The sequence below is a fragment of the Heptranchias perlo genome, unplaced genomic scaffold (assembly GCF_035084215.1).
Source record: "Heptranchias perlo isolate sHepPer1 unplaced genomic scaffold, sHepPer1.hap1 HAP1_SCAFFOLD_54, whole genome shotgun sequence".
NCBI lineage: Eukaryota > Metazoa > Chordata > Chondrichthyes > Hexanchiformes > Hexanchidae > Heptranchias > Heptranchias perlo.
In genome coordinates, this window is record NW_027139559.1 from 6,925,318 (window position 1) to 6,934,041 (window position 8,724).

The following is an 8,724-nucleotide window of genomic DNA, read 5'->3' on the forward strand; positions in this document are numbered from 1 at the left end:
TAAAGAGAAATCAATAGCAGAATATCACTAATGGGCTTCAGGACAGTTTGATTAACCCTTCCCTTACAATCACCCCATCGTTGTCTCTAGAATTTTTAAGGCCAATTCTGAACAGAATTCTACCAATTAGGCATAACATATCATTAAAATTGTTATGAATATCATTTTACATTGAATGGTAAACAAGTTTCAAAACCTATTTCTCCCCGTGCACTTCCATATATCAAAACGTCATCAACTCGACTTAAAAGATCCTCCTGTCCAATTTTACTCTTAACCATATTACGTGTCATTTTAATTCATGTTTGGAGGTTTCATTCTGAATTCTGAATTTCCAATTTGATGCCCTTCTCTATTTTAACTTCAATAGCTCTGATCGGTACCAGTGTGTTGAACACCATCCTGGTTCTTTCATTAAGCTTAATGCAGAAGGTCGTTTTTTTCTATGAAGCATGTGTCAGAGCCTTGAGTACAAGTTTCAAGTCAGTAGTGGTCCAATAGATGTTCTAACTCTCCTGATCCACATTCACCATTTCATGTAGTTGCGTTGTCAGCGTGAGTGACATGTCCAAGATCCGTTTTTCAATGAATTTTCCTCATGCACATCGCTTGCTCATTGATTCCAGCGTCCGACTTCACTCGTGCACACTCAGCGTGCTCCCCAGATCAAGCAGCACGAGAGAAATCAGGAGGGCAAAAAGGGGATATGAGATTGCTTTGGCAGATCAGGCAAAGGTGAATCCAAAGAGCTTCTACAAATACATAAAGGGCAAAAGGGTAACTAGGGAGAGAGTAGGGCCTCTTAAGGATCAACAAGGTCATCTATGTGCGGAACCACAAGAGATGGGTGAGATCCTGAATGAATATTTCACATCGGTATTTACGGTTGAGAAAGGCATGGATGTTAGGGAACTTGGGGAAATAAATAGTGATGTCTTGAGGAGTGTACATATTACAGAGAGGGAGGTGCTGGAAGTCTTAACGCGCATCAAGGTAGATAAATCTCCGGGACCTGATGAAATGTATCCCAGGACGTTATGGGAGGTTAGGGAGGAAATTGCGGGTCCCCTAGCAGAGATATTTGAATCATCCACCGCTACAGGTGAGGTGCCTGAAGATTGGAGGGTAGCAAATGTTGTGCCTTTGTTTAAGAAGGGCGGCAGGGAAAAGCCTGGGAACTACAGACCAGTGAGCCTGACATCTGTAGTGGGTAAGTTGTTAGAGGGTATTCTGAGGGACAGAATCTACAGGCATTTGGAGAGGCAGGGACTAATTAGGAACAGTCAGCATGGTTTTGTGAGAGGAAAATCATGTCTCACGAATTTGATTGAGTTTTTTGAAGGGGTAACCAAGAAGATAGATGAGGGCTTTGCAGTAGACGTGGTCTACATGGACTTCAGCAAAGCATTTGACAAGGTACCGCATGGTAGGTTGTTACATAAGGTTAAATCTCATGGGATCCAAGGTGAGGTAGCCAATTGGATACAAAATTGGCTTGACGACAGAAGACAGAGGGTGGTTGTCGAGGGTTGTTTTTCAAACTGGATGCCTGTGTCCAGCGGTGTGCCTCAGGGATCGGTGCTGGGTCCGCTGTTATTTGTTATTTATATTAATGATTTGGGTGAGAATTTAGGAGGCATGGTTAGTAAGTTTGCAGATGACACCAAGATTGGTGGCATTGTGGACAGTGAAGAAGGTTATCTAGGATTGCAACGGGATCTTGATAAATTGGGCCAGTGGGCCGATGAATGGCAGATGGAGTTTAATTTAGATAAATGTGAGGTGATGCATTTTGGTAGATCGAATCGGGCCAGGACCTACTCCGTTAATGGTAGGGCGTTGGGGAGAGTTATAGAACAAAGAGATCTAGGAGTACAGATTCATAGCTCCTTGAAAGTGGAGTCACAGGGGGATAGGGTGGTGAAGAAGGCATTCAGCATGCTTGGTTTCATTGGTCAGAACATTGAATGCAGGAGTTGGGATGTCTTGTTGAAGTTGTACAGGGCATTGGTGAGGCCACACTTGGAATACTGTGTACAGTTCTGGTCACCCTATTATAGAAAGGATATTATTAAACTAGAAAGAGTGCAGAAAAGATTTACTAGGATGCTACCGGGACTTGATGGTTTGACTTACAGGGAGAGGTTAGACAGACTGGGACTTTATTCCCTGGAGAGTAGGAGGTTAAGGGGTGATCTTATAGAAGTCTATAAGATAATGAGGGGCATAGATAAGGTCGATAGTCAAAATCTTTTCCCAAAGGTAGGGGAGTCTGTAACGAGGGGGCACAGATTTAAGGTGAGAGGGGAGAGATACAAAAGGATCCAGAGGGGCAATTTTTTCACTCAAAGGGTGGTGAGTGTCTGGAACGAGCTGCCAGAGGCAGTAGTAGAGGCGGGTACAATTTTGTCTTTTAAAAAGCATTTGGACAGTTACATGGGGAAGATGGGTATCGAGGGATATGGGCCAAGTGCAGGCAATTGGGACTAGCTTAGTGGTATAAACTGGGCGACATGGACATGTTGGGCCGAAGGGCCTGTTTCCATGTTGTAACTTCTATGATTCTAAGTCATTCGTGCCCTTCCAGGATAAATATACAGTGAGAAAATAAAGAGCATTTCAATATTCTAATCATTCACATCAGTGCAGTTCTCCAACAAGAAAACTGTTCGAAACCCCTGCACTTAAAAATTATAACTTCAAGAAAAAATCACAGAACTTCAAATATCAAATTAATACGCAATTCAAAGGCACCACTGCTTTTAAATGAATACTAAACTTAGAGAATCATAGAATCAGAGAAGTTTACAACATGGAAACAGGCCCTTCGGCCCAACATGTCCATGTCGCCCAGTTTATACCACTGAGCTGCTCCAAATTGCCTGCACTTGGCCCATATCCCTCTATACACATCTTATCCATGCAACTGTCCAAATGCTTTTTAAAAGACAAAATTGTACCCGCCTCTACTACTTCCTCTGGCAGCTCGTTCCAGACACTCACAACCCTTTGAGTGAAAAAATTGCCCCTCTGGACACTTTTGTATCTCTCCCCTCTCGCCCTAAATCTATGCCACCTCGTTATAGACTCCCCTACCTTTGGGAAAAGATTTTGACTATCTACCTTATCTATGCCCCTCATTATTTTATAGACTTCTATAAGATCACCCCCAAAACCTCCTACTCTCCAGGGAAAAAAAGTCTCAGTCCATCCAACCTCTCCCGATAAGTCAAACCATCAAGTCCCGGTAGCATCCTCGTAAATCTTTTGTGCACTCTTTCTAGATTAATAATATCCTTTCTATAATAGGGTGACCAGAACTGTACACAGTATTCCAAGTGTGGCCTTACTAATGTCTTGTACAACTTCAACCAGACATCCCAACTCCTGTATTCAATGTTCTGACCAATGAAACCAAGCATGCTGAATGCCTTCATCACCATCCTATCCACCTGTGACTCCACTTTCAAGGAGCGATGAACCTGTACTCCTAGATCTCTTTGTTCTATAACTCTCTCCAACGCCCTACCATTAACGGAGCAGGACCTGGCCCGATTTGATCTACCAAAATGCATCACCTCACATTTATCTAAATTAAACTCCATCTGCCATTCATCGGCCCACTAGCCCAATTTATCAAGATCCCGTTGCAATCCGAGATAACCTTCTTCAGTGTCCACAATGCCACCAATCTTGGTGTCATCTGCAAACTTACTAACCATGCCTCCTAAATTCTCATCCAGATCATTAATATAAATAACAAATAACAGCGGACCCAGCACCGATCCTTGAGGCACACCACTGGTCACAGGCCTCCAGTTTGAAAAACAACCCTCCACAACCAGCCTCTGTCTTCTGTCGTCAATCCAATTTTGTATCCAATTGGCTCCCTCACCTTGGATCCCGTGAGATTTAACCTGAAATAACAACCTACCATGCGGCACCTTGTCAAAGGCTTTGCTGAAGTCCATGCAGACCACGTCTGCTGCACAGCTCTCATCTATCTTCTTGGTTACCCCTTCAAAAAACTCAATCAAATTCGTGAGACATGATTTTCCACTCACAAAACCATGCTGACTGTTCCTATTCAGTCACTGCCTCTCCAAATGTCTGTAGATCCTGTCTCTCAGAATACCCTCTAACAACTCACCCACTACAGATGTCAGGCTCACCGGTCTGCAGTTCCCAGGCTTTTCCCTGCCGCCCTTCTTAAACAAAGCCACAACATTTGCTACCCTCCAATCTTCAGGCACCTCATCTGTCGCTGTTGATGATTCAAATATCTCTGCTGGGGGACCTGCAATTTCCTCCCTCACCTCCCATAACGTCCTGGGATACATTTCATCAGGTCCCGGAGATTTATCGACCTTGATGCGCGATAAGACTTCCAGCACCTCCCTCTCTGTAATATGTACACTCCTCAAGACATTACTATTTATTTCCCCAAGTCCCCTAACATCCATGCCTTTCTCAACCGTAAATACCGATGTGAAATATTCATTCAGGATCTCACCCATCTCTTGTGGTTCCGCACATAGATGACCTTGTTGATCCTTAAGAGGCCCTACTCTCTCCCGAGTTACTCTTTTGCACTTTATATATTTGTAGAAGCTCTTTGGATTCTCCTTTGCCTTATCTGCCAAAGCAATCTCATGTTCCCTTTTTCCCCTCGTGAATTCTCTATTCGCTCTACTCCGGCAGTCTCAATACTCGTCAATTGATCAACTTGATCCCAGCTGCCTATGCATGTCATATGCCTCCTTCTTCTTTTTGACTAGGGCCTCAATCCCCCGAGTCATCCAAGGTTCCCTACTTCTACCAGCCTTGCCCTTCACTTTGTAAGGAATGTGCTTACCCTGAACCCTGATTAACACGCTTTTGAAAGCGTCCCACTTACCAGACGTCCATGTGCCTGCCAACAGACTCTCCCAATCAACTTCTGAAAGTTCCTGTCTAATACCATCAAAATTGGCCTTTCCCCAATTTAGAATTTTAACTTTTGGGCCAGACCTATCCTTCTCCATAGCTATCTTAAAACTAATGGAATTATGATCACTTTTCCCAAAGTGATCCCTCCCTTGGAATGTCCTTTCTGAAAGCGTGGTGGAAGCTGATTCAATCGTGGCTTTCAAAAATGAATTGGATAAATACTTGAAGGGGGAAAAAAGCAGGATTTCAAGGAAAGAGCAGGGAAATGGGACTAAATTGATTGCTCTTTCAAAGAGCAGGCACGGGCACGATGGGCCGAATGGCGTCCTTCTGTGCTCTAACCATTCTATTATTCTATGATTCTAGATCCATAACCGACAACAACTTGCATTTATATCGCTCATTGAACGTAGTAAAACGTCTCAATTCGCATCACAGGAACATTGTCAAACACGGTTTGACACTGAGTCACATAAGGAGGCATTAGCACAGTTAACTAAAAGCTTGGTCAAATAGGTCGATTTTAATGAACCTCTTAAAGGAGGAGACAGAGGTAGAGAGGCGGAGTGGTTTAGGGAGGGAATTCCAGAGCTTACGGCATTGGCAGCTGAAGGCGCGGCCCCCAATGGTGGAGTGATGAAAATCGGGAATGCACAAGAGGCAAGAATTGAAGGAGTGCAGAGTTCTCGGGGGGTGGGGCGGTAATGTCGGGCAGGAGGAGGATACAGAGATAAGGAACGGGGAGGCCCTGAAAGGATTTTACCACGAGGATGGGAAATTTAAATTCGAGGCACATTAAACGGCATCTGCCACCTGTAAATCCATTCCAGTCCAAACCATCAACGTCTGCCTGAACTCATTTATATTTTCTTTACTGGTTGTCAAATCTCCTAATTTTGTGTCATCAGCAAACGTTCCGATTGTGCTCCCGATTCCCAAATCCGAATAGTCTATATATACGGAGCGGAGATGTGGGCCCAGCACTGACCCCGAGGATAATCACTTCCACCTCTCCTCCATTGGAACATAGTTACTTCGGAACATCGGTAAAATAGTGACATAGGAACATAGGAACAAGAGTAAACCATTCAACTACTCGAGCCTGATTCGATCAATTGGATCATGGCTTATCTGAATCTTAATTCCATCTGCCCACATTGGTTCCATTATTCATAATACCCATGCCGAACAAAATAAATCTCAGTTTTGGATTTCTCATTGGATCCCCAGCCTCAACAGCTTTTGGGGGCGAGAGTTCCACATTTACACTGCGCTTTGTGTAAAGAAGTTCTATTTGACTTCACCCCTGAACGGTCCGGTTCTAATTTTAAGGTTATATCCGTTGTTCTGCATTCCCCAACCAGAGGAAACAATTCCTCTCTGTCATCTTAAACGCTTCAATTAGATCTTCTATGAGAATTAAAATCTTCTATTCTGAAGGGAATGACAGCCATTTAAACAAATCCTCGGATTGACCATTTTTTGGTCCAGAATGGATGACCTCACACTTAACTGCTTTGAAGTCCATCTGCCACAGTTTTGCCCTCACTTACTCTACAAATGTCTCATTGTAATTTTCTGCTCCCGTGTACACGACTTGCTATGCCATCAATCCTTGCGTCATTTGAAAACTTGGATAAATGGCTCTTTATTGTGTTATCCTTGTCAATAATAAATATACTGAATAGTTGATGCCCCAGTGGAGATCCTTGTAGGTTCAGGTGTTGGGGAAGGGGATCAGGCTGTGGGGAACTGCTTCAAGGTTGGGAAGGGGATGGTACGAATTCAGAGGTTGGAAAAGAGGTTCAGGGGTTTGGGAAGGGATCAGGGATTCACGGGCTGGGAAAGGGATTCATTAGGTGGGAAGGTGTTCAGTGGGAGTGGAAGGGGTCGAGAGGATTGGAAATGGTTCAGGGGGTGGGGCAGGGTTTCAGAGGGAGGGAAGGAGGTCGTGAGTGGGAAGAGGTTCAGGGGATGGGAAGTGGTTCAAGGGATGGTGAGGATTTGGGGAAGATGCTCAGGTAGTTGGAATCATATCAGCGGGTAGAATGGGGTTCAGAGGATGGGAAGGGATTTAGGGGACGAGAAGCGGTTGAGTGCATCGAGAATGGGTTCATGGGTTTGAAAAGCGGTTCAGTGGATGGGAAGGGATTCATTGTGATTGTAAGGAATTCAGAGTGTGGGAAGAGCTTCAGGGGATGGGAAGCTGTTCAGGGAAGTCGTTCAGTGTTTGGGGAAGGGCTTGAGGGAGGGGGAAGGGTTTTATGCAGTGTGGAATGTGTTCAGGTTGTTGGAAGGAGCCGACGGGCAATCCAAGTTGCCTTCCGGGGTTTGAATCCCAACCCGAGCTCATAGAGTCATAGAGTCATAGTCATAGAGTCATACAGCACGGATAGAGGCCCTTCGGCCCATCGTGTCCGCGCCGGCCATCAGCCCTGTCTACTCTATTCCCATATTCCAGCATTTGGTCGTAGCCTTGTATGCTATGGCATTTCAAGTGCTCATCCAAATGCTTCTTGAATGTTGTGAGGGTTCCTGCCTCCACAACCCTTTCAGGCAGTGAGTTCCAGACTCCAACCACCCTCTGGGTGAAGAAGTTCTTTCTCAAATCCCCTCTAAACCTCCCGCCTTTTACCTTGAATCTATGTCCCCTTGTTATAGAACCCTCAACGAAGGGAAAAAGCTCCTTAATATCCATCCTATCTGTGCCCCTCATAATTTTGTACACCTCAATCATGTCCCCCCTTAGCCTCCTCTGCTCCAAGGAAAACAAACCCAATCTTCCCAGTCTCTCTTCATAGCTGAAGCGCTCCAGCCCTGGTAACATCCAGGTGAATCTCCTCTGCACCCTCACCCTTTCGGTGCCGGTCCCTGTTGGCGGGCGGCGATTTCGCCGATTTCAGGAGCTGGTGGGACGTTTGTGGCGATGGCGACCCCGCCTTCCCACAGTGCAGCGCGGCGGAGAAAGGCCCCTCTCGACCCACAGTTGTGGCCGCGTTTCACTCTGGGAGATGGCGTCACCTAGCCACGTGACTCCTCAACCGGTCACTCGGGTGCGGGGCAGCAGGCGGAGCCCAGCTGAGCCCGGCGGCGGACACGGTGAGCTGGCATCGACGTTGCGAAGTCACTTCTTGGTAAGGACAAAATGTCGGATGCGGAGCGGGCGGGTCAGCAGCGTTGAGGGCGTCCGTGTTGGGTCGTCATTGTCTTACGCGGTGAGGTCACTTCCTGTGAGACACAACGATGCCAGAATCCCTGCCCCCTCCCCCTGTCTGCAAACCTGCATTGTGCTCAATATCTGGGGGACGCTTTGCTGCTCCCACGGAAGGGAATTAAGAATAATGTTACAGAGTTTAAAATGGGTTTAAAGGGGGACTAATGTTATTAAGGGGTTAAAAAGAGGGTTGAAAGGGGTTCAATCCGTAACTGGTTGAAAGGATAGTAAAGAGGTTAAAAATAGGTCTAATAAAATTAAAATGTTAAAAAGGAGGTTGGAGGTAAAAATTGGTTTAAGAGGTTAAATGGTTTAAAAAGGATAGTTATAAGCGGTTAAATGAGTTTATGTCGTTAAAAGCGGGTTGAACAGGTATGAAAAAGGGGTTTTAAAAGGAGTTAGGTGAGAGACTGCAAGCTCGGTGAGAAAGAGATGGGTTTCAAAAGGAACCACAGTGGCAGAGTTTGGAGAACGACAATCTCTCCAAAAAATGGGAATAAAAAGGGGGCAAAATGGCTTCAATAGTAGGGTTTAAAAATGAAGTTTAAAAGGAATTAAAGGGGGTTTAATGACGTTTCAAA